General features: G+C 38.9%; 1 protein-coding gene across 9 annotated transcripts in view; it reads right to left on the minus strand.

Annotated features, from left to right (window-relative positions):
• Positions 1-27,480, minus strand: part of LOC149310007 (rho GTPase-activating protein 12-like) — an 86,163-nt gene that overhangs the window by 47,693 nt on the left and 10,990 nt on the right. The window lies entirely within an intron of this gene.

Consider the following 27,480-nt stretch of genomic DNA (forward strand, 5'->3'; position numbering starts at 1 on the left):
AACATTACACAGGTCATTCTGCAAGCATAACATCAATAACAAATCTTATTCTAATTAAAGCCTACTCTTGTACAGGTTCCCAGCAGCACCCCATCCAGATTACTGAAGAAATGTACATTTATTACCAGTTTTGCAGCTGTGTAACCATGAGATACTGCTCTCACTAGACACAACTTTTGTTAACGTTTATCTATTGTTATTGATATCTCAGATGACTATTTTGAACTAGATTTTATGTCTTTTAAAAATTACCAAGACATTGTGATACAATGCTAGTTCAGTGTAAAATGGAAGTCAGCAAAGTGTAGTTCACTAAGTGCCACACACTGTTTGCATGCCAAATACCAATAATAGATCACTCTTTTCAGAGTCCTGCTGCTTGATATGTTGGCTGCTAAGGAGTCAAGTTAAAATATCAACAACTGAAGTATTCAGTTATTTTCAATTTGGTCATGCACTTGGCCAATCTGAGAAATGAATTCTGCCCTAGCTTCAGTTGACCATCCTTCTGTAAAATATGCTTAAGAAAACCAGGAGCCAGGTCAATGCCATCCCTTCTTCTTTATCAGGGTAAGAATTTTACAAGCATAGCACTTCTAACCAAATCTTTAAAATCATATTTCACACCTGTGAAACAGATGTTGTTCCCCACCCCATCTCTTTATAGTGAAAGATTGAGGGTCCTTGCCATTTGTCAGCTAATCTGGATATTATGTCTGGGGTTTTCTTATTATCTTCTAGCCTCCTTAACAGCCAATTTGTGATGGTGATTAAAACCAGGCAAAGAGAGGTAAGATCAACACTCCACTTAAGCATTCTTAAGCGCTGGAAGCTCAGGATATTTACTATATATTCATGTATAAGTCTAGAAATTTTAGTCACAAAGTTGACCCAAAAACCCCGAGTTGACTTATCCATGGGTCAGTGTAAGTACTGTACTTTAACTACTTTAACTTTAAAGTTCTTTGACATTGGTTTCCTTTGCTTTATCCTTTAGATCATTTGTTACATGCCCCTAGGTTGCAATCCATGGGCAGTCAAATAAGCAGATTGCCATCTATACAGAGGGTCCACTATATAGACATTTCATAAATACAATCTCACCTGTTGAGGCACTACACATCTCTTCACAATTATCTGTGACCACACAGGCATTCAAGGAGTTATTATCTTTGAACACTGCTATATCTTAGCAGCATCTGTTACATCCATAAGCATCTTGATGGGCGTTCATTACAATAACAATTGGGCATATATCTATTTTACCTCACCTACAAGTTTCTTACCAGTGCTATATTTATTTCTCTTACCAGCACAGTATATTTTTACCAGCATGTCTGGGCAATTTATCAGTCTATCAAGAACAGCACAGATGTCATGAACCATGTCCAGTGCAGCCAGCAAAGCAGTCTAATCTGCTGACTCTATCTTGGCTCTTTCTTCAATGATCATCCAACTTTCTGCCTTCTTGGACTCTCCATTCATCTTTACTTTTTTCTGCTTCTTAGCTTACTGCTTACGTAAAATTCACCTTCGACCTAATATTCTTTTCTCTTAGTCAAAGTAAACAAAAACAAAGTTCATATACTCACTAACAGTGTGAATGCTTTTAAAAATAAGACTGCAGGCATGAGGGCCTGATCCAGATCAAGATTCTAGTATACCCATAGGGAATTTACCCTCTGCTTGCAATCCTGTCCTGGACTGGGACCCCTGCATCTGATATTCCATACCGATTTAGAGGGTGAGGGGGACCAAACTTCCATGTCACTTCTGCAAGAGCTTCTTCCCCTTTCATGCCTCCATATATAAAACAGGCACGGAGGACTTGATTCCCAAAGCAGACCCATATCTCCAAGCCTCAATCCAAACCCTGTATGTAAAAAAAACACTCACACAAGAAAAGGCATCCTTCTTCACACCTTTCTCTGCTTTGCGTGCTCTTGTCCTCCCTGCTGCTCAACAGACTTGGCCTTTGTTCTACTTTCTTCCTCCTAGCAGCACAGTTCCACTTACATGATTTACAGTTCCTCAGTATGATTTGTTCTCCACACTGAACTATTCCAGTTCTGCTACAGAAAATGAACAGTCAACAGTGCTAACACACTTCTGCAAAGCTATCAATAAATATGTGAATACTAATTCTATTTTTGCCATCAGTCATCCAAAACAAGATACACCAAGGCGAGCCAAATGCCAGAAATTAATACGTAAATCTTTACTTGGAAAGAAAGTGATGACCAAAAACTAGAGCCCGAAGGAAGAATTTTGCTACATCAGATCAGTGATCTGTACATAGGACAATCCAAGTCTCAGCAGGACCCCCACGTAAGGGAAGGGACCACTGTAGATGCCACCAACTTCTGAGGAATGGCTGCTATACAGTGTGACCTCACCATCCGTGGGCTTGCCATCCACAGATTTGAGTATCTGCAAACGGCAAGTCCTCAATCTTGCACTGCTCTACACCAAACACAAGAAGTACAGTCGGCCCTTCTTATACACGGATTTTTTATACACGGATTTAAGCATACACGGTTTGAAAATGTTCCAAAAAAGTATAAATTTACCTTGATGTTCCATTTTTTATTAGGGACACCATTTTGCTATGTCATTATACTTAATGGGACTTGAGCATACACGGATTTTGTTATACACGGGGGATCTTGGAACCAAACCCCAGCATATAACAAGGATCCACTGTACATGCAGATGCAACTAGGGAAACGAACACCTTTTTTGTCTTCAAAGGTTCTTAGCCCTGCCTACAGAATTACGGCGTAATTTTAAGACATGTTTCAACTCCTAAAAATACTCCACTCATTCGTAATTATTCCACACAACATATTCTACCATTCTGACTCAATGGTCTGTATGTAAAACAACTTTCTAACTCTAATGGTTTTTAAAACACTTTCTAAAGACCGTATCATTAAAAAATACAGCATTCCTCAGCTGGGGGAAGCTTGGATCTGACATAAATAGGTTCCTCCTTCCCTCAATCCTTTCTTTCAACATCTATATGAAGCCGCTGGGTGAGATCATTCGGAGTCATGGAGTTGGGTGTTATCAGTATGCTGATGACATCCAAATCTATTTCTCCATGTCTCGTTCGTCGGCCTCGAATTCTGATGGTATCTCCTCTCTCAATGAATGTCTTCGGGCAGTAATGGGCTGGATGAGGAAAAACAGATTGAGATTGAATCCAGACAAAACGGAGGTGCTCACAGTAGCGGCCTCGAAACCAGGAATCGGGTTGCAACCTCCGGTCCTAGGTGGGGTCACACTCTCCGTCAAGGACTGTGTTCGCAATCTGGGGGTGCTCCTTGATTCGTCGCTCCTGACATCAAATCAGGTAAATGCGACAGTCAAGAGTGCTTGTTATCAGCTTCGGCTGACACGCCAGCTGCGCCCTTTCCTGGAAGTAAGGGATCTTGAGACTGTTGTCCACGCGCTGGTAACCTCACATCTAGATTTCTGTAATGCGCTCTACATGGGGCTACCCTCGTACTTGTTCCGGAAACTGCAACTAATACAGAATATGGCAGCCAGATTAATTTCCGGAACATCTAGGAGAGACCATATTACTCCAGTTCTAAAGTCCCTCCACTGGCTGCCTATTAGTACAAGGTGTTGGTTATTACCTTTAAGGCCCTAAATGGCTTGGGTCCAAGCTATCTCCGGGACCGCCTTCTCCCCTATAATCCTCCCCGCGCACTCCCATCCTCTGGGAGAGGCCTACTTCAGCCACAAACATCTAGGCTTTTGGCTACCTCCCAGAGGGCATTTTCCATTGTCGCCCCTAGACTGTGGAATGGCCTGCCAGATGAGATCTGTCTGCTTACATCCTTAGACAGCTTTAAAAAGGCTCTTAAGACGGATCTCTTCCGGCAGGTCTTTCCAGAATAGTGAACCCGGCCTCAGGAAACTCCTATAAAGAGATATCGCTGCTCCCACTGATTATTGTTGTATTGATTATTGTTCTGTTGTTTTGTTGTATTGTTTTGTTGTTTGACCTCTGGGTCAGTTTTAACCTGTATGGCTTTAATTCTCTATTAGATTTAATACCTTTTTAAGGGGGAGAGGGTACCAGGGATTTGATATGTTGTATATTTTTAACTTGTTAGCCACCCCGATTGTTCTCAAAGGGGCGGGATACAAATAAATTTTATTATTATTATTATTTCCACCCTATTTTGGGGTCTTTTGCTAGTTGAGTTCCAAAAGAGAAGGAAACACAGAAGAGAAAACAAGTAAATTACCCTAGCTGCTTCTCTTCCCCCCGTTTCTTGACAGCCATGAGGATATTTTATGCAATGGTCCAAGATGATTATACCTATTATCTTCTAGGATAATTAGCCCCCTCCTTACCTTCCTTTTGCCAGCAGGCAAACACCTTTTTGAGTGGATTTTTTTAATATGCAATTGTTCCCAATTGCACCATCCCTTTAACTTTTGTATGTTTTTAAAATCATTTTATACCATTTTAAGTGCTATAGTTATAAATGTTTTTAAAACTGTATTGTTAGGTTATAACCTATTTTCTTCTGTGAGCTGCCTTGAGTCGGACTCTGAGAGAAAGGAGGCATTCAGATGAAATAAATGAATAAGTAGTTACTTGGTTTAACTACAGGAACTATCCTGGGGGGAAGGGATTACTGTTTTTTAGCTATCCCTTGTGGTAGAACTGCTTTCTGCCTTCTCTCAAGACATTAATCATCTGGGATGATTACTACAACTGGCTGATATTGTATATACAATCCCTGACACAGGCAGCAGCACTGTAAAACTGATAATAATAATAGTAATTATCTGGATGAGTCTTTGGAAAAGTACTGATATTTGCAACAAACAGTATTAACCCAGACAGAGCAGTGATCTGACCTGATACAAGGCAACTTCATGTGTAGATAATGGAAGCCTTTCAAATTCCAGACAAAGCAGGGAAGACTGGCTATTGGTGTAGCTAATATGAACCAATGGAAAGCAGTGAGATAGATTTGGAAGAGACAGAATGAGGATATAGAATCATCTTAACAGATTAGAGAGCTAACAAAACTAACTGCATCTATTTAAAAAAAAAAAAAGAAAGTTACTGCATTTGAGCCAAAAAAAAATTCAGGTGTTCAAATCCAAGCTGGGAAACATGAGTCTGGCATCTATATAGTGGGGTCTCACTATCCATGGGATTGCCATCTGCGGATTTAAACATCTGCAGACGGCAAACCCCATTGTCCTCAATAGCAGCATGTTTATGTAGCCATGCTAGCAGCCATTGGAGCAGGAGGACTTGAGGTCCTACATTTTTTCATATCCACAAGGGGGTCCAGAAATGGATCCCTGTGGATACAAAGGTCCAACTATACATGTGAAAAGGATCTTGCAGTCTTAGTTGACCACAAGTTAGAATCGACAGTATAATGCAGCAGCACAAAAAGCCAATGCAATTCTAGACTGGATCAACACAAGTACTCTATTCAGTTTTGGTCAATCATTACTTAAAATAGTGTGTCCAGTTCTGGAGATCACAGTTTGAGAAAGACATTGACAAGTTGGAAAATTTCTAAGTGAGTAAAATGTCTAGACACTAAGCCCTATGATGAAGGATTGAGGGAGCTATGTGTGTTTAGTATGGAGAAGAAACTATTAAAATGTGATACAAGAGCCATGGCTTAACATATACAAGATGAAGCAAACCTGTCTTTTGCTACTCCACAGAACAGGCCTAACAGATTACAAGAAAGGAGATTCCAATTAAAAATAAGGAAGAACTTCCTGGTGGTAAGAGCTGTTCAACAGTGGAACAAACTACCTGGGAATGTAATGGACAAATATCCAAACTTCACTGGAGGTTTTAAACAGAGGTTAGATGGCTATTTCTTAGAAGTGCTTCGTGTTAGATTAATGCACTAGCATAGGACTAGAGGGGCTCTTGTGGTTTCTTCCAACTCTATGATTCTATAATGTCCCATACAATATATCAAAACAAATGTCTATATATATCTCAACTGTTAAGTCCTGGAACTGTGCCAATACACCACCAACATTTTCCCCACTTCTATTTACTGTAAAGCCACAGTTAATTTGCATAAATAATAAATTTAGCATACAAGATCAGTGGATCAAAAGTTATCAAAAGTAACAATTATCTTTTATTTTAATTAATCAAGAAATGTACTGGTGAAAATTTAAAACCAGCAAAATGTGGCTAGCAGGTCACCTAAATGTCTATCTGGTCCACTATTCTTCATTCACCAGCTAGTATAAGCCATCATATTTCCCATTTCTATTTATGGGTGTAAAAGCTGGACAATGAAGAAAGCTGACAGGAAGAAAATTGACTCGTTTGAGATGTGGTGCTGGAGAAGAGTTCTGCAGATACCATGGACTGCTAAAAAGACAAATAAATGGGTCCTAAAGCAAATCAAGCCTGAACTGTCCCTAGAAGCCAGGATGACTAAACAGAGACAAGATATAAATGGATGGGTATTCAGAATCACTGTTTGTTTTTGGCCTCATCAGTAAAGAAACATAGCAGATCAAGAGTAGCCCACAGCTGAGACGACAATTACTTTTCCAAAGCTGACAAAGCAACATGTAATAATTGGGTGCGATACAATTCACATAGACTCACGTGGTTCATTTATAAAACTACACTCAGCATTCAGAGGATCAGCTGCAACAGCAACTCTAGATCATTCCCATTTAAAACCTAAAATAATTGAACCTACTTTAGGATAATAAAGCAGAACACATCCTTACTCAAGTATTTGTGTATTAGGTACTGAATACTACCAAAGAGCTTCATTCAAAAGCTTCTGCATTCTAGAACATATTAATGAAGAAAGCAACTAAAATGTATTTCCAGCTAAAGTCTAAAATAACTGTGTCTTCCGTCTCCAAAGGACAATCACATCACAGGTAGAGAGAAACAAATGGATAGGGCTGATACATTTGCCATGACCACATTCATACACTCTTCTATTTCTCCTCATCACACACCCTGGAAGCAAGATTTTTAAAAGCTTCAACTGATCCCAAATGAACAGGATTCATCTTTTTAAACATTCAGTGCAATAGGAGAAAATGCCAGAGGTGGAAGGATTCCAAGTAGCAAGTTGCTAAAATAACTGTAGTTCTGGTGGTTTACTGAAAACTGAAATGTAAGTTTCCTTACCACAACAGTGAAAGTGACCACATCCTGCTTTAAACTGACAGCTGCTCTTTTAACTTTTTTTTGAGAGGCGGGAGCAACTTGTAATTGATGGAACACCTCAGAGAATCCGTACACTTTTAAAGCTATAATATTAATATTACTGTTTTCAATTTCTTAGCATGGAAATACATAAAAGGTTAAAGTATTCTTGATGTTTGGTGGCTATTAGTACTACTAAACTGTAACCTTTTCTCAGTTTCATAGAATGTGTGTGTGTGTGTATGCACACACCTTCAAACTGTCTGTCGACTTATGGTGACCCCATGAATTTCATAGGTTTTCTTGGACAAGGAATACTCATAGATTATGCGTCAGTTCCTTTCCCTCAAATCTGGCCTACAACTCCAGGTATTCTTTGGTGGTCTCTCATTCAAATACTAACCGAGGCTGATCCTGCTTATCTTCCAAGATCAGACAGGTTCTGGTGCCTACAGTGTACAAATCTTTCAATAAAAATTCTCAGTTTTTAGGTAATTTGGTAAACTTTAGCCCCAAATCTTGTGTTTTCACAAGAACAGCAATCTCCTTCACACCTGCCCACAACATACAAAGAGGACATATAGAAACTGGCTGTCTACCTCAGCAATTACATTTCTGCAGTTAACTATAATGGTCTTTCGATTTGCTAAACATATTACGTCTGTCATAGTATGTTAACAGCTGTCATCAAGCCTCAAAAAAAGTAGGAACTGAAATTCCCACCAGTACAAAGTTCTTAGACACTATAAATGCCATAGCTTATTTTTTTTCATATGGAACAAAACATACTGCTATCTATGGAAACTATACAGAATTATTTACTAATGGGGAAACATCACTCAAGATAAAGTGCTGAAATACATTATTTGATCCCACTCTCAAGTAGTCTGATACTTGATATGAGCATGACGGGGGATTAATGATGATTTATTAAAGCACCCACAAAAATAATCAGCATTAAATTTCTTAAGGGTTATAGATTAGCTACTGAAACTTCTTCCTTTCCCCTCAAATGACCTCTGGTCGAGCATCCTAAATACACCTAAAATCAAAAGCCTTGAATAAAGTGTCCTACCTTCATTTTTAAGCACAAAGCATGAATACAGGAAATTTGTTGCCTTATCAGCTCTTGGAATAAACGCTTTCAAAAGGCAGCATATAAAACTTCTTATGAAACAAAGTTTAAGAACTGCATACGTTTAAAAGCAAAAGTAGAAACTCATATAGCGACTACACAATAGTAAAATAATTGAAACATCTGACTAAATTATAATGAATAGAAAAACAGGAAAAAATATAAAAAATGTGAAGGGATGAATGACACATGTGGAGAAAAACTTATGAAGGAGATTGCTGTTCTTGTGAAAACACAAGATTTGGGGCTAAAGAGAGGGTGGGCCAATGCCATCAGGCCTCCCTAAAGGAACTGAGCCCTTCCCAGAAGTCATCTGACTCCATCCTGGCCTCTGAGGGGAAGAGAGGGTGGGCCAATGCCATCAGGCCTCCCCAATGCCACCAGGCCTATCCTTAAGAAACAGAGCCCTCCCTCCAGTCCATCTGCCTTGGTCCAGGCCTCAGAAGGAAAGATGAACTCCAGGACCTGATCCCCACAACCATTCCCTTCTCCTTTTGTGTCGTGTCTTCTTAGACTGTAAGCCTGAGGACAGGGAACCGTCTAATTAAAAGATTGTATGTACAGTGCTGTGTAAATTTACAGCGCTATATAAATAAAGCTTAATAATAATAATAATAAATTTTGAAAAGTGAAGTGAAAGCCACATTTAAAGCAATTGGAAAGAATAAATCACCAAGAGCAGATAACACACCAATAGAAATGCTACATTCCACAGAGACAGAGTAAAGCTTAGTTCTAAATAAAATCTGCCAACAAATATGGAAAAGAAAGCAGTGGCCCACAGGCTAGAAGTAATCAATATATATTCCCACCCATAAAAAAAGGAGACACGATAGACTGCAGCAATAACAGAACAATTGCACCAATTGCTCACATAAGTGAAGTCATGTTCAAAATTGTGCAGCAAGGACTCCTATCATACAGTGCAAGCATGATTAAGGACAGAAAGAGGCACTAAGGATCACACTGCAATCATATGATGGGATAATGATGTGTGCTAGGGAATTCCTGAAAAAAATCTCTATTGACTACAGCAAAGCTTTCAATGAAAAGTTATGGCTTTTGCTTAGAGAAATGTGAGGTCCGTGACATCTGAATGCCCTGATGTGTACGGTACATGGGACAAAAGGCTGTTGTTAGAACAGAATACAGAGAACCAGAATGGTTCCCTATCAGCAATGAAGTCAGGCAAGAATGCAGAAAATATGATATGCAGAGTAGGCTTAGACTCAGAGGCAGGAAGACAGAAGATAGGAGGAAGCAACACTGACAACCTAAGAGGCAGACAACACTAGGGGAACCAACAAGGAACTGGAGCAATTACTAAAGAAAGTTCCAAGGCAGACTTAATATTGTACATTAAAAAAAAAACGACCACAGAAAAGCTGGCAGAATTCATTCTAGATAATGAGAAAAATGAAATAGTCAAAGACTTTCATTCAAATATTGATCAGAATGGAGACTGCAGTCAAGAAATCAGATTAAGACTACGGCCCCATTCCCACTGGATTATAAAGCAAAGCAAGAATCGGATTATAGGGACATCATTCCCATTTGAATTCGCGTCCGATCCTACTTTGATCAATTTCTCTAGCGAAAACCCAAATCAGCGGTGGTCGACCCCAGGTTATCCTGACACCGCTTTTCAAGCGGTTTTTTTGCAGCTGCTGTGTCAAATCCGGGACAAATCAATGGGAACGACAGGATGTCTGAATTGGTATTTTAGGAGGGGAGGAGCAATGTTCAAGGGGCTGTCCTGAGGGTGTCACCAGCTTTGTTCTTTCCTGGCATTCCCGGTGCCATTTTCCCCTGTTCGTGTAGCCTTTCCTCGGTGGTGTGGGAAGCAGGGTAAGGCAATTGCATGTGTAGACAATTAAAAAAAAGCTTTCGATCACCTAGGCACTCTGTCAGGTTTCTGAACATAGCAAATTGCTACATTGACCTCCAAATGCAGTAAGCACATTATGTCCCCGGCAAAACCTCCCCTGCACCACATAGATTGACATGTGAGGAGACCCAGTGAACACCATTTTGTAACTATTAAATTTCCTTTTTTTTTTTTTTTTGCCTGAGTGCCTAAATGATCGATTGACCGCTACCCCCCCTCCCCAGAAAAATAGGTTTGAAAAAGCAAATGGGAACGGGGAACAAAAATAGCCCACGTCAAAATGCATCAAAGAAATTGGCGTCACTGTGACGTCTAATCACCTAAGCGCTTTCATTGACAGCTTTAAAAAACGGTTCCACAAAGGCAATGGGAACGGAGAACAAAAAAGTCTGCATCAAAATACAATGGAGAAATATCAATGGGAACGAGAACATGGGTAAAAAAAACAAGTTTGTTTTCTCTCTTCTGTAATGGGAATGCTGGATGTGATGCAAATACGACTCAGATACTCGATCCGAGCCAGACTCACAGCGAGATTCATTGATTTATATGCCCAGTGGGAATGGGGCCTTAGATTTGGAAGGTCAGCTATGAAAAAATAGGGCAAGATCATAAAGCATAAAGATGTAAATGAACTCTAAAGTGAGGATCATCCAAGCCATTGCATTCCCCATCCCCATGTACAGATATGAGAGCTGGACAGTGAAGAAACCTGATCGGAAGACTGAGATGTGGTTCTGGAGAAAAATATTGAGAATAACGTGGACAGCCAAGAAGACAAACAAATGGGTCCTGGACCAGATCAAGCCTGAACTCTTTCTGTAAGCTAAGGGGCTGTACAGTTTGGGAGAAAGGGACAGCCTCCCCTGGATCACTGCCATGGCAACCACATGGCGTGGCAACAATCTGCTCCAAAAAGGAGCCGTGAAATTTCTTTGTGTGCCACCAAAAAGGTGCCATAAGTGCCCTGGTGCAGCACTGTGTTGTTCCTCATGCGCCACGCCATTTGGACACAGCACACAAGTCATGTCATAATGGTGCACCCCGTGTAAACGGCGACATGCCAAGATGGCACCTGTGGCACGCGGTAAGGCTCAGGAGCGTGCAGACGCTCTACAGAGCCCTCCTTTCGGCCCCAGGCCAGCCGATCTGTACTAGGCCTAAGATGACTAGAATGAAGCTGTCATACTTTGACCATATCATGACAAGAAATGAATCATTAGGAAAGACAATGATGCTAGGAAAGATGGGAGGCAGTAGAAAGAGAGGAAGACCACATGCCAGATAGTTTGACTCAATCAGGAAGGACACGGGCCTGGGCCTCAAGGACCTGAGCAGAGTGGTTTAAGGACAGGGGGTCTTGGAGAGGTCTCACCCATGGGATCGCCATGAATTGAAGTCAATTTGAGAACAGTTAACAACAAAGAAAAATCTAAGTAATGCCTTTAAAACAAAATTTCTGTTTTGTAATTCAGATACTCCTTAAATAAAAGTGAATCAAAAGCAACCCACACAGAGATTATGTGTTAATTACACACTTTGCCAAATGAAATCACCGCAGATAAATTCTTCACTTAGGACTGGTCATGCCCATACTAAAGTATTCTTTAAATGCACAGAAGTATCATGGCACATTCATCCCACTCTGTTCCTTAGTACACCCTTTCTTAATCTTTTTGCCAGAGGAACCCTGGAAGTACTTTTCAGGTGCCAGGGAACCCCTGCATAAAAATCATTTTATCTCTAGCTAAAATAAAGTTTTGGGTTTTTTCCCAATCACATTCTCTCCCCTATTAACCTCTTGCTGAACCCCAAAGTTCCAGGGAATCCTGGCTGAAAAACCCTGTTATAGTACTGCATCTAAAAGCCTGCAACCATACAGCCAGAATACTACATAGTTGTTGAGTCCACTGTAAAAACCAAAAAGAAACATTTAAACAGAAACATTAGAAGTCTGCACAAATCCACTCTTCACTTTGCAGGGAAAAAGTCCCTGCTCCCCAACTGGGAGTAGGAGATGACATTCCTGCTATCACAGAGCTGAGCTTGGCAATCAGCGTAGCACAGTCACTATTTCTGCCTACCAGAACAAAATACAAAGCACAGTCTTCTCTGCAACTTCTCAGAATGCCTAGAAATTAAGGGGGCAAGTAACAGCTGGCTACTAAGCCAAACCAGATCTACATATTACAGAGTATTTACCGTACATATGACCATGACACAAAATGCTGTCAAACTGTCCATGTGCACAATGCAGCACAGTACTCTGTTTAAAGATGAAATCAATTCATTTCTGATTGTCCCTCTCTGTACCTTTATGGGAAAATGAACTTTCCTATCTGTAACATGAAAACAACCTGTGGACCTCTGTGCTTCTCTCTCAGATATTCATCCCAACCTCCATTTTACTATGAATTTGAGTCTGCATTAATCATAGTTAAGGGACAACAGCATTAATTATGGTTCAAGTACTGGTGCAAAGTTAATAGGGAAGAGGGAATCTGAAAAACACACAACTCAATGGGCACTCCAACTATACATAGGAGATCAGGACGTCTTAAGCCTACACCAAGCCTAAGTGCTCAGTAGTAAAGATGGTATTTACAGAGCAGAGTAGTTTAACCCAATATACAGTGGATCCTTGGTATCCGGTGGGGCTTGCTTCCAGGACCCCCATGGGTAACAAAATCTGTGGATGCTCAAGTGCCATTAAATACAGTGTCATAATAAAATGGTGTCTCTTATATAAAATTTCAAAATGAAGGCTGGTTTTTGGAATTTATGCATTTTAAAAATATTTTCAAACCGTGGATGTTTGAATTTGTGGATGAAAAAAATTATAAATATGGAGGGCTGAATGTAAATCTTAATTTTTGCTTTTAACTAGATATGATTTTATTTGCTTGTTCAGTCTTGAAAGCCACCACCAGTCCCTATCTTGGGGGAAGGTGGGGTATACATAAAGTGACTGACTGAAAGCAAATGGAAGGTACTCAGAACACAAAACAGATATGTTAAAATCATCCAGGCACCATCAGTGTTGATCCTAATAACGTACAAGTTGGTAGCTCATGGAGCCATTAGCTGCATCCTACTATCTAGGCAAGATTTGCTAGTCATTCACATTCAGAATAAAGACTGTAAGAACCCTGTGCACTGTTATCAAATGCAGATTACTTAATAGTAAAGGTCAATGAAATACCATTTTAATAAATATAAAGATTTTGGAGAAACACAGTAACTTATGTGCGTTTGTATTAAGATTCCTTTTCAATCAAGCTGTGCTGTGGTTTAAAACAGAAACAGTTACTAAAATATTTCAAATGGATAAAACAAATCCTATCAACTAGACTTAATATTTAAATCTTACTCTACTGCCTACTCTAAAAATATTGTTTATCTTACTCCATTTAACATAGGTTCTCCTTCAAATGTCCTTTAACATATATAGAGTAGATTTATCTAATTGATCTGTGTCTGATAACAAGGGCATGCATTTCATTTCTATCAGGCACAGCTTTACAGTTACAATAATCTCTCTGCATGCCCACGCCCAACAGCACAAACAAAATATAATAGCAAGCTTAAATTGGTTTTCTCTCTCCAAAAAGAATTCCTGCAGCAACATTAACAAGACCTTTCCATCCTCACATCAAAACTAAAATAAAGTTGTACACATTTTTTCTTTGCTGCATAAACATTCAGTTCGCTATTAACACTACCAAGTAAACAGTACAAAGCATTCAAAACTTTCTAACTATGTTAAGGATATTAAAGCCGTAAGAAATAGATTTGACCCAGCTGCATAATTATATATGGCATAAAGACATCCAATAGCACCTTTGAGACTATCTAGGGGGAAAACATTTCTAGCTTAAATTGTTGTGGACTACAGTCCGACATGCAGGTGGTATTTGATAAGGTGGACTACAGTCCTTTTCCTAGTTAGGGATGAAACACATTACCCCGAAAGGGCGGCTTGACGCCATCCCTGACGCCACCTAGATTGGGGACTAGAAATTTCTTTTTACTAGTTAGGGGCAAAACACATTACCCCGAAGGGGCAGCTTGACACCATCCCATCATCGGCATACAGATGGTAGGAAAAACCAAAAGAGCTAATGAGTTTACCTAAGGACAGTGTGTAGAGAGAAAACAGAAGGGGACCCAGAACAGAGCCCTGGGGAACTCCAACAGATAAGGGAACAGGAGAAGAAGTCTGACCGCCAGCAACCACTGCAAAAGATCTGCCAGACAAATAAGATCAAAACCAGTCAAGAACAGAGTCTGAGAACCCAAGGTCAGAAAGTATATTAACTAGAAGAGAGTGATCAACAGTGTCAAAGGCTGCAGACAGATCAAGAATGATGCCAACAGAGTAAAGGCCATTTGCCTTGGCCAGTAAAAGATCGTTTGAGATCTTGGTGAGGGCTGTCTCTGTAGAGTGCCGTGGGCGGAAGCCAGACCCAAAGGGATTGAGAATGGAGTTGGCTTCAAGAAACTCAAGACAGCGAGAATAAACAACCCGTTCCAAAACCTTAGAAAGAAAGGGAAGAAGAGAAATCGGACGATAGCTAGACAAAGAGGAGGGATCAAGAGAAGGCTTTTTCAGAATAGGGGAAATGAGAGCATGTTTGAAGTCCAAAGGGAAGGAGCCTATAGAGAGAGAAAGATTTAAGATATGGAGAAGCGAGGGCAGAAAAGAAGGAGCTATAGAGATTAGAAGACGAGTAGGAATTGGGTCAAGAGAACAAGTTGCAGGTTTGCAAGAGTTCAGAATTGTAGAGAGTTCATCCAAAGAAGCAGGAGGAAACGCAGAAAATTTGTTAGGCGAGGGCGATAGAAGATTATGATTATTTCTTCATCCTGACTGTGTGAGCATGTGCCTTCAGGTTGCTTGTTGACTAATGCAACCCCATGAATTTTTCACAGGGTTTTCTTAGGCAAGAAATGCTCAGAGGTGGTTTTGCCCATTCCTTTCTCTGAAATATAGCCTATAGCGCCTGGTATTCATTGGCAGTCTCCCTTGCTTCCAACATCAGATGGGATCTGGTACTTTTAGGATATTTAACTATGCCAAGGCTGCCAAGGCACAGGAACAGAAGAATTATCTTTCCATTCCACTAACCTACAGCTGTTCTTATTCTGAATGTTTCTGTTGGCCTAACTTCTGGCTACTAACTTGACTTTTTTTCCTTTTTGAGTTTTCCATTTCTGAGGTTATTTATTCCCAAACTATGTGTTACTTTTTAACAGACAACATTACCAGCCACTTCAGCATTACAAATTGAGAAACTGGTAAGTGGCTTATAATATTGACTTTTTTTCTTTTTATAAACATTACAGATGAAAATACACTTCTATAATATAGCACTGAGCAGTACTGAAAAAACTGAGAAACTACATGAATGCTGGAAAAAAAATCTTCTGTTAGATTTTATTACAGAAATTCTTGTCAAGGAACAAAAAATGAAGATGACTCATCAGCGTTTAGATATTGCGTTAACCATAATTAAAAGATTAAAATTAAAGGACCAACTACACTGGACACAAACTCAAACTGATCTTGGAAAAAATAGAAGAATGTACAAGAAACGGAGATACCAAAAAGAATGGAACATCATAATTAATACATAATGATCAAGCAACGTTTCAATTCTAAAATGTCATTTTTAACCATGCTACAGGTGTTATAGTAAAATATTAAAAGTTAAGGGTAGAAAGGGCATCAAAAAGCAGAACTACAAAGTAGCACAGAAATGCTTGAAAGAGTTTCACACATTGTCCTGCACACACACAAGTTCCTCATAAGTTTAGTACAATTGTGTCACTATGTCAAGTATCTAATATCTATAGCTCCACTTGTTGCCATTTTTTAAATAGCAAAACACTGTTTATTTCTTCTCTACAAAATAAAGTGCTGCGTTTCATGGACAAATAGAACATAGAAATGATTGGTATGTAATTCACGTATTTAAATGTATATAAGCAAGCATACAAAAGCCACCAAACTGCCAACATGCTCAACCACAACAGGAAGTTTAAACAGGAAAACTTAGTCAGCAGACTTACATGAATGCCTTGCATTTCTAGCATTGCTACAGCTTCTTTTTTCAACAATACACTTTTGTTGAGTCAAAACATCCCATGAATAAACAAGATAAATGCTTGCTAAAGAAAGCGCATGGAGAATATGGATATATACCCAACAGTGCAGCAAGAATCTATTTTACTGGAAGAGGAACACTGAGACAACCGTAATTAATACTCACATAAGAGCCAAAGTTCAAGAAGTCTGCTCCTTGGACTCTTACATAAAAATCAGCTGGCTGCTAGTATAACATTTTGAAAACACTTAAATGGAGAAAGGTTACCTTGCTTAGTGTGTTAAAGATATGAAAAGCCTGAGCCTGATTAGACATAGCAACATAACATGTGGGTATCAGCAATTTCGCTTGTACCTCTTGCCTTAACCTCATAGCCATATGAATCATATGAAGTCACCCAATGCACATTATTTTTATAGACTTCTTGTATTGAACTAACTTTAATAGCTATGATATTCTATTCAACATATGGTGTTAAATACGCTTAAAGTTTATAGTACAGGTCGGCCCTCCCTTATCTGAAATGACTGGGATCAGAACTTTGGAATACCTGTATTCACATATATCTACTTAATGAGATATCTTGGAGATGGGACCCAAGTCTAAACACAAAATTCATTTATGTTTCAAATACACCTAGACTAAAATTAAAAAATATTTTATACAGTATTTTTAATATTTTTGTGCATATAAGAAAGTTCATGAATACTGAAACATCTGAAAGCAAAGGTGTCACTATCTCAGCCATTTGGATTTTGGAGTATATCAGATTATGAAATTCTGGATAAGGGAGACTCAATCTGTCTATTCTATCTATTGTGCATGGTGCGGTAGTTTGAGCATAGGACTACAACTCTGGAAATCAGGGTTCAAATCAGAATTCGGGTTCAAATCTGCACTGAGACATGGAAATGCATTGGATGGCCTTGTATGATTCACATACTCTCAGCCACAGAAAACCCCATGATAGGTTTACCTAAGTCGGAAACGACTAGAAAGCACAAAACAACAACAACAACAAAACACTCTGTTTCAACGGCTATCTGATGTGGGGTATTGGCAATGTTTTTCTTTTGATGTGCTAGGGAAAAGTACCCTATCTGTTTCTTTCTTTCTGGAAACCTACGGTGGACCAGTCCATGAATTACCACTCTGAGCAGCACTGTTTAGTTGTTTGAGGCTAATTTATAGCTCCACACATGCCATTCTAAGCTATTTCAACAACAACAAAAGGCTGGATACAATATTAACTACACACAGTAAAACTGACCTTGGGTGAAGACACTGCATTGTACTCAAGTAAAAGAAAACCCATCTCAGGATCATCATCTTTGGAAAGCCTTACAAACTGAACTGTCTTGGCTATGGTAACCTTTTTTGGTCAATTCAACAATATCAACTATTAAAAAAAGTATTATTTATTTATTTATAGTGTTTGTACCCCACTCTTCAGCCACAAAAGCTCTCAGAGGAATTTGGGAATACACTTGGGAAACAGTCAGAGAAGCCTACCTTATTAATACAGATACACTAGGAAAGCAATGGTTTTAACTGGACTCAATGAAACATCTGTTATCAGCAAAAATTAGGCTAGTCTACTTCCTCCTTTCCAGCAGCTTAAGTTCAGGGAATCAGTTAACACTTCATCTGCCTTCCTAAGCAGACATTTGTCCCAGCTTTCATGAATAATATTTCTTTTGGCACACAGGTAAGACAGAATCAAGTAATACTAATAAGCATATAACAGCCTACATAAGAGTTGGGAACCTTAATTCTTCACACTGTTGCAATATATCACATGATGCTGTAACAGACTGCATCAGAAGAATACAAAATAGTACCTTGATTCTTTATATTTCACATAACTATTTTTGCATCAAAATTATTTCATTTTAAAAACATACAAATGAGCTTATGGGGTGGGGGTGGCATGTTGTTCAATGCATCTTTTTCTTAACACAAATTCTGTATGACTCCACAAGGAAACTGTACTTTACACAAACAAAATGTCTCTTTTGTAATGTTCTCTGTCTACAATGTACAAAATAATGAACATTTTATTAATAAATATAAACCCCTAAACTTTGGATAACTATCTAACTTTACTTCTCTCCATCAGAAAGTGACAAACAATTCCAGTTTAATAAAAAGGTGAAAAAATAGTTTTAAAAATTGACTGAACAATGAGATATGGAATCTCTCAGCTTTCAAAGCCATCATTTGTATCCATATTATTATTTGTGACAGAAAGGGACTACCATCTGCCACTTGATACAAGATAAAGAATCGTCCTCATCTCCATTCCTCAAAGCCATATGCCAGCATCTACAGTTTTGATCATAATTAGCAGTCTTGCTGGCTCAGAACACAATACCATACCCATATTCATATATAGGAAATAACATATATACAAAATGATATGGGAATGAGCGCCAGCTTTTATGAAAGAGCAATAACACCATGGATTATCATCAAAAATCAACTTTAAAAAAGTTCAAGGTTAACACGGTATGCAAAATTCAAGTGCTGAACATGACAGCCAAATGTTAATACTCATAATGCCTAAATACCCTAAAGGCACCAGATCTCATCTGATCTTAGAAGCTAAGCAGGGTCAGCCCTGGTTAGTACCTGGATGGGAGACTGCCAAAGAATACCAGGTGCTGTAGGCTATATTTCAGAGGAAGGAACTGGCAAATCCATCTCTCAGTATTCTTTACTTGCCTAAGAAAATCTCATGAAATGCATGAGGTTACCATAACTCAACAGGCAACTTCATGACACATACATACAGAGTACCAAAATGTGTTACAACATTTTTAAAAAACTATTTTTCCAATGACAGTGTTTATTTGTACATCTAGGGATTTCTATGGTCCACCTAATATAAACTTAATTGTGTCTCGGGACTTAAGAGTACATGTGCTGCTTTCATTCTCCCTGTTCACCACTTTATTTAGTGATGCAGTAAGTTAAAGATACATGGGATGCAAGGCGGCCATTATTAGAAACTTGTGAAAGGGTTACTTAAGAGAATATTCAGAATATTTAAAATTAAATTTTAAAACAGGAATTCTTCTGAGACAACAGTCACCCTTCAATCATGTTCTCTTAAAATATATGAACAGTGCTGTGTATTTGAACAAAACTGTACAGTGGGCCCTCCAGTTCCACAAATTTCACCTATCACAAATCAATGTCACATATTATTAAATGGCAGCTACATGAATGCCGATACACTGAAGTTTCAACATTCGTTTAATAATATGAGACTTAAACACCCACTTTTTTTGTATCCACAGAGGGTCCTGGAACCAAACCAGTGGATACGGAGGGCTCACTGTATATTCTTAAAGTAAGCTAGTAAAGCTAGGAAAGAATCTGTTTGCACAATCATTACTACACAAAATTCATCAAAGCAAGACACAGTCTTCCTAGTGATAATCCCTTTCAGTGCTTCACAGTTTATGCAATACTCAAATACGAAAGAGTATGGAAGACAGAACATTTTTTGCAAATAAGTCAGTGTCTATATTTATAATGATTAACACAGTTTTACACTAATGGTAATTTTTCTACATATGAGAAATAGCAATGTTTTAGCATGGCAAATTGTTAGCTCTTACAGAAATACAGGTAAATACCTTACAAAATTAGGGCTGAACAAATCAGTCTACTTCTAATATGTGTCAGTATTGCATGTGTTCATTAACAAATCTGTTACAGCCGGTTCCCATTCAACCTAATTTTTTTTCTAATCATACAAAAAACTATTTAAATTTGAATGCATTTTCCACAAACACATACTACAGAATACACATTTTGTCCTAAAATACAGATTGTGTGTGCTTTTAAGGCTACAAGCTGATTATCATCCTACAGTAGCTTGGGAAGCATAAATCATTTTGGTTTACTTAAAAATACGAACAATTTCCAAAGGCATCCTAAGTAGAAAAAATTAGGCGATCATGAAAGGATTAGATCCTCACATAAGAAGAGTTTGTGGAAAAAATATAGAAATAGAGATGTTATAAAATGTAAGTTTAGCTATACCCTTCTGTATATTCAAAGACTGACAAAACGTCAAATACTCCTTGAGTAAATTGCCAAGGGCTAACTATTGTTGTTTTTGTGTACCTTCAAGTCATTTCTCACTTATGGTGGCCATAAGGTGAACCTATTATGGGGTTTTCTTGGCAAGGTTTGTTCAGAGAGGGGTTGTCATTTTTTCCTCTGAGGCTGAGAGTGTGTGACTTGCCCAAGGCCACCCAGTTGGTTTACATGACCTAGCAAGGATTCAAACCTTGGTGTCCAGAGTCGTAGTGCAACATTCAAACCATTACACCATGCTGGCTCTGCAAGGTTAACTATACCATTTCCAAAATGAATCATAACCAAAACCTCACTGAAGGACATGAAAGAATAAAGCACTGCCAGAGGCCAGTTGGTACCCAGACCATGCCATTAGCTATATTCTGGGAGTTCTTTATGGTAAAACTGCATTCAGGTCACAGACTTGGGAGTTTGGCAAATATAACAATAATTGTTTAGTAAATGATAGCTTGCAAATGTGGACCAAGCCTTAGGAACACACACATTTTATTTCCCAAAGTTAAACATACTTTGTCTCACCTTTTATATGAAACCATATTTAGGCAGACCAGATCGGTTGATAATAGGAAAACATTAGCTGCAGCACCACACACAACTAGCATACAACAGTACAATAACATCCCAAATCCACAAAACAGTTATTGGACCAACCAAAACACACAAAATACATGTTGCAAGCTTTCAAAGCTCCACTGGCTTCTTCATCAGGCAAAGGTACTAAAAATTATACAGGAGAAGAAAAAATGAAGATGTTAATCACAGGCCTGCATTTTATCAACATGTTGTTCGTGTTGTTCCAAGTTAAGGTGGTAGGTTTACTAGAATACAACAATTAAGGCTTTGAAATGGAGGACAGTAATTCTGAAAATCGGGGTGTACTTGTTCTTGGGACTAATTTCCATTCTTGAGACTAATTTCCAAATCATAAATCATTCCTTGCAGCCAGCACTGCATTTGCATAAGGACAGAATGTTACTGAAATGCATAAAGGCAGGAAGGAAAAGTGTCAACTCTACCAAGGTTTTCTGTACTTTGGAAAACACCAATCAAATCTACAGCCCTTTCTAGAATAGTGACAGCTAACACACGAAATCAAGTGGGGATTTACCACTCTCATCGCAAAAATCCAGACGAGTCTAACTTAATCTGAAATCTCAATACTTTCTCCTCCTTTCTTCATATGAACTAAAAAGGAAGTTAATGAATGTCTTCAGGAAAAATGCTCTCAAAAGTTGTAAACTGGCATTTATATGCTCATAGGCCACTAACACTGCAAACACTCCCAAAATTCACATGAATCTGTGTAGCAAAAACTCATTAAATCCTCTTCACAGATTGAGACCAAAATAATAATTTTTGCCAAGTTCTAATACCAAAGCTGTAGCAATAAAACCACAAATGGTATAAAGGCAGATCATACACATCAGTTCCAGACTGACACCATTGTTTATAGCTTTCACAATAAAGGGAGTTCCACTGAACCAACTTACATCTTAATATGATGGAGTGAATGACAGACAGTGAATGAGTTTTAACACACAGTATATAAAAAGATAAGAAAACATCCAATCACTTTTTAAAACTGAATATGGCAACATTACTTTTCCTGAAACTGTTGTTGTGTTGTGTCATTAAGCATTTACAGGTTTGAAAGGTTATGGGACAGAATACTGATTACCGGTATATTTTTTCAATTTGCTATAAGTTTTCCACTCTGACAACATTATTTCATTGGTCAGTTATGCTGACAAACTCTTTGCGACAACCTCTGTGCCTATGGGTTTTCAACTGGCTAATATAAATAAAACATTTTTGCAAATAAGGTGAGTAAAATTTTAAAAGGCACAATAACCCTTGTAATTAAAATTTGGCTTGGACAGATGACTAATCATGTACACTGCTGCAATATTTTCACTCACCCCATTCATGTTTTTTGGGCAAAGACACCAAAATGGAAACATGCCAGTAAATGTTCAAATGGGAGCTGGAAACCTTGGCTAAGACCCCTGACACTGTTCCACCATTAACAGAATGCTACTGAAAGAATGTTTAGGGCTTTGAAATTGAAGGATCTGGGTCTGTCTATCAATCCTATAACGAACACTCACTCCTGTAAAGAACATCCCATCCATCTTGTCTCATGCCTAACCACTAGAGTATATTTATATCACCACATTACTACAGTAAATATTATTTACCTATAAATGGAATTCTAGCACAGTGAAATAGAACTCCACAGCAATTTTCTCTTTGTGCCATCTCCACAATGATCTTAGTTATCTGTGAAGAGAACTGGAACTTTCCTCCTCTCTCTCAGTATTGCTACAGTTTTGCATCAGAGCAAGGTACTAGAGTTCTCTGGCTGACCAGGCTGAATACCTGGACAAAATATTTCAGAGGGCTTCCAAGACATCTGGTGCAGGTTTTAGGCTGTACTGTTTCTCACAGACATATCAGGATACAGAATTCCACTACTGGATGCTGTCCATGCTTGGCCATAGCTGGCCCTATAAAAAGATAAAATTTAAAAATATGATTTACTCTGTTTTGAATACTTATTTATTTATTTGCTGTATTTATACCCTGCTCTTCAGCCATGAGCAGCTTACAATGTAAAAAGACATGACACAAAAGGAGAAGGGAATGGCAGTGGTGAAGGGGACCAAGTCCAGCGATTCTTCTCTCCCTCTGAGGCCTGGGCCATGGCAGATGGACTGGAGCAGGGGTAGGCAACCTTTTTGAGCCGGGGGCCGGGTTGCTGTCCCTCAGACAACTGGGGGGCCGAAGCCAAAAAATAAATAATTTAAAAATTTAAAAAATTTAAATAAATAAATAAACCAGGACAAATGTAGGACAAAATTTTCAAATGGTGGCCACTTTTTTAAAAAAGTGGAGGACACGCGAAAAAATTTGCTGATTTTTAAAAAAATGTTAATATAAATGCATGTTTCTGAGGCTTCTATAGACAATTGCCCCTGCGCACGAGAGGCCAAAGGCCCCGGCGGCAATCGGCGGCAGGACCGGGCTGGGGCCGGTCCCAAGGCCTTGCCGGGCTGCATCCGGCCCGCGGGCCGCAGGTTGCCTACCCCTGGACTGGAGGGACAGCTCTTCTTACTTACCTGATGGAGCCGGGCCTGCTTTCGCTCCCCTGATGCCAGATGATGTCAGATGGCATGGAGGAAGAGCTTGTCTTCTTACTTTAGGCTAGGGTTGATGGAGCTGGCTGGCCTTTCTCTCCCTCTGAGGCCTGGACCTCTCCAGATGGACTGGAGAGAGGGCTCTTTTTAACTTTACTTTATAATGTAACTGGCATTTCACGTGTGCTAGAAAAGTATAATTCAAACCCACCTAAAAGAGGATTAAAACCTGAAATTTACTGTACTGTTTCCAGTGAGAAAAAGCACAGTGTTCAGTTTCAAGGTAAGAATATTCAACTTGGAACTTTGTGTTCTGGCAGCAAACAGCCATAAGAGCATCTTGCTAAGCCCTTAATTTCTGAACAGCTGATTGCTACCAAACAATGGCCATTACTGAAAGATTTATAGAAAGTGTTGGGTTAGTACCGGTGAATCTAGATGATGCCCAAATCTCTAGGCCTCTTTAATCTAGGGGGAACAAGTTTCATTATTTATTTATTTCCTAGTAAAATAAACTTCTGTTCTGCTGTTGATTCTATTCCAAGCTAAGAGACTTTCAGAAAATGTTTCTGGCTTTGTTCAGGGAAGAGGCTCAGTATCATTCTGGCTTGATTTAATTTCCTGATCTTAAACTATTTCCCATAATAATTGTATTCATTTTGCTGAGAATAATAGGCTATAGAATCACTATTTAGGCTCTTTAATATCCTACTGCATTTAGCAAAGAAAATGAGGGACACTATAAATATCCCACCACAGCAGAAAAGTATGTCATCTTGAATACAGAAGAACAAAACTACAGATTAGAAAACCTATTTTTTGAGTCACAACATCAAATATGTAGGATGCTAAAACCTGTTTTATCTTCCACAAAGGCTCTAATGTAAAAGAAGAATTGTACAAGGTAAACAAGAGTTCCAGTTCATTCTGTACTGCATTCAAAGAAGTGTGTTTATAACCATGAAAGCTTGTGCAAAAATAAAAATCAATTAGTTTGAAAGGTGCTGCCATATTTTCCTTTTTCCCCCTCCCCATTCCTTCCTCTTTTTTAAGTTACATGCCTACATCAACAGGATAATGAAGGATATGGACATTTGCAGAACAAGTACCTGACCTTTCTCATATCTACTCTTCCAATGCAAATAACCATCTTGTCCATTTGTAGCTCTTTCTTTCACAAGCCTAATTCCAAGGATGAAAGTAGTACAATGGAGGGGGGATAGACTTCAGGGGTGCATTTAAAGGGAAAATCAGCAGGAGAGCACCCAATCCTCCTGTCCACCAACTCTCTCATATAAGTGACACCTGCTGCACCATTACATCAGAAAACCCAGGTCTTGGAACATGCATATACCAAAGCTATGCACAGCTGTGTTGTAATTTCAGTAGTAAGAAATTGTAGGAAGCCATTATTTGAGATCTCTCACATCAGGGGTAGGCAACCTTTTTGAGCCGGGGGCCGGGTTGCTGTCCCTCAGACAACTGGGGGGCCGAAGCCAAAAAATAAATAATTAAAAAATTTTTAAAAATTAAATAAATAAATAAACCAGGACAAATGTAGGACAAAATTTTCAAATGGTGGCCACTTTTTTTAAAAAAGTGGAGGACACGCGAAAAAATTTGCTGATTTTTAAAAAAATGTTAATATAAATGCATGTTTCTGAGGCTTCTATAGACAATTGCCCCTGCGCATGAGAGGCCAAAGGCCCCGGCGGCAATCGGCGGCAGGACCGGGCTGGGGCCGGTCCCAAGGCCTTGCCAGGCCGCATCCGGCCCGCAGGCCGCAGGTTGCCTACCCCTGTCTCACATGATCCTTTATTTTAGGGATCGTTATTCGCTATATATCTCATCAAGCAGCTCCTTATTAATTAAATAAACCTAAGGGCTGTGGTACATCAATATCAAGGGGAAAAACAAAACAGATCATGTCCATTACATGCATCTGTATCACAGATCAGAAGATATTCCTGCATGTAAGTAGTCATAAACTATCACTATAGAAACCTTGGGGCATATCCACACTGTTAGCACACCCTGTATATTCCACGCTTGATTTGGTCCCCATATTTTTGTATTTCACATCTCGAGCTAGCATCCTAAATGAACTTTAGGAACACTAGGTCAGGTTCCAAGGAGAAAAGGAACTAATTGCTCCCTCCTTCCACCAAGCCCTCTGCATTTCCTCTTGCATCAAGAGTCAAAGGAGGTTTCATTGCACCAAACCTAGTCTTTGCACACACTTTACCCATACAGTTGTCCCAGGCTGGGTTGCATGTATGTTGCCTTCAGATTCCACTTTGAGCCATTCTTGTTTTCCATAGTCTACTCTTCAGAAACGTAAATATTGCCCTCCTTACACTCCTTCAATCTGGTTATCCACTTTCCAAACCTCATGTTTGGCTAGTTCTGAATGCTGTATCTGTATGAATTGCTATCATGTGTGTGACTGCATTTTTCTAATAAATCTCTCTTAATTCGCCCAAACCTAGAATTCTCCTCAGTTATTACAAATATACACATGTGCAAATGGTCTTAAGGTTATCAGCCTCTTGCAAAGCTCACTTCCTCAACGTTTGAAGTAACGCTGATAGCTGATTCAGACTCCCCCCTCCAGTTCCTCCCACAACTTTCTTTGGGTAACAACACTACAGAATTAAAGCAGTTTGACACCACTTTAACTGCCATGACTGCCAGGTATTCAGCCTGGTCAGTCAGAAAGCTCTGGTGCCTCACTAAACTACAAATTCCAGGAGTCTGTAGGATAGAGTCGTGGCAGTTAACATGGTGTCAAAGTGCTTTAATTGTGCACTGTGGCTACACCCTTGGAAATAAGAACAAAATAAAACCCAAGTGGTCTATCTACCAAGTGTCCCAACACTGTCCATTAGGAAATTCTACACGGTATCAATACCATCCATTCTGTATTGACAATTTCAAAATTCTGAAAGTTTAAGATAAACTTAATGGAAATTTTAAGATACAAGGAAAATATGTCTGTCCAGCATTACATACTTTTAAGAAATGTTAATGTCCCAAAAACTATAACTCAGAAGATAATTGCAAAATACAAGCCAACTACAAACTCCAAATATTACCAAGAAAATATATCCAAAATCACTACAAGCCAACAGTAACATTGTAACTTATTAATGTTGTAGGTTTTTTTTAAATTTATGACCAACAGCAAATCAATACAACCATTGTAGGAAAAACAGAGAAACAAGAAAATCAAAACAAAAAACAGCAACACTCACTCTCATAACCCATGTTAGGAGAAAAGGCTCAGACAAAGTGACACAATTCTACCTCATTGGTCTTTACATTTGATATATAAATTAAGCAGTGAGTCCTATCGTACATACTCAACTATATGTCGGCCTCATGTATAAAATGAGGGCAGGTTTTGTGGCCAAAATTACAAATTTTGATATGACTCATGGGTAAGTCAAGGGTAAAACTTAGGGTCATGTAACAAAGGATGCAAAGGATGAAAGAAAAAAAGGAAAAGAATGCCAAAGACCTTACAACATTTTGGCAGGCATATCTATTTGTGCTCCCCTAAAGGCTGGGTGAATGAAGAGGGAACTATCACTGCTATTTTCCCACCTAGCCATTCAAAAAGGACAGAAGTGACTCCACAACCGAGAGAGTAGAGAAGGACAGTGTTTCTCTTAGGTTCTCCTGGGATGGACTAAGTTCTTGTCTTTTGCCAATGAACTTAGAAAAGTGGATGGTTCATTTTTTGACAAAGGGTTAAAGTACAATATTTACACTGACCCGTAGGTAAGTCAATCTAAGTTTTTTTGGGTCAATTTAGTTAATTTCCAGACTTATACATGAATATATACAGTATGTGTATACATAGCAAGTTATTACTGGAATGCCATTTCAAAGTCCATTTTCTC

Source organism: Sceloporus occidentalis, unplaced genomic scaffold (genome assembly GCF_023333645.1).
Source record: "Sceloporus occidentalis isolate IW3139 unplaced genomic scaffold, rSceOcc1.0.p SCAF_7, whole genome shotgun sequence".
NCBI classification, from domain to species: domain Eukaryota; kingdom Metazoa; phylum Chordata; class Lepidosauria; order Squamata; family Phrynosomatidae; genus Sceloporus; species Sceloporus occidentalis.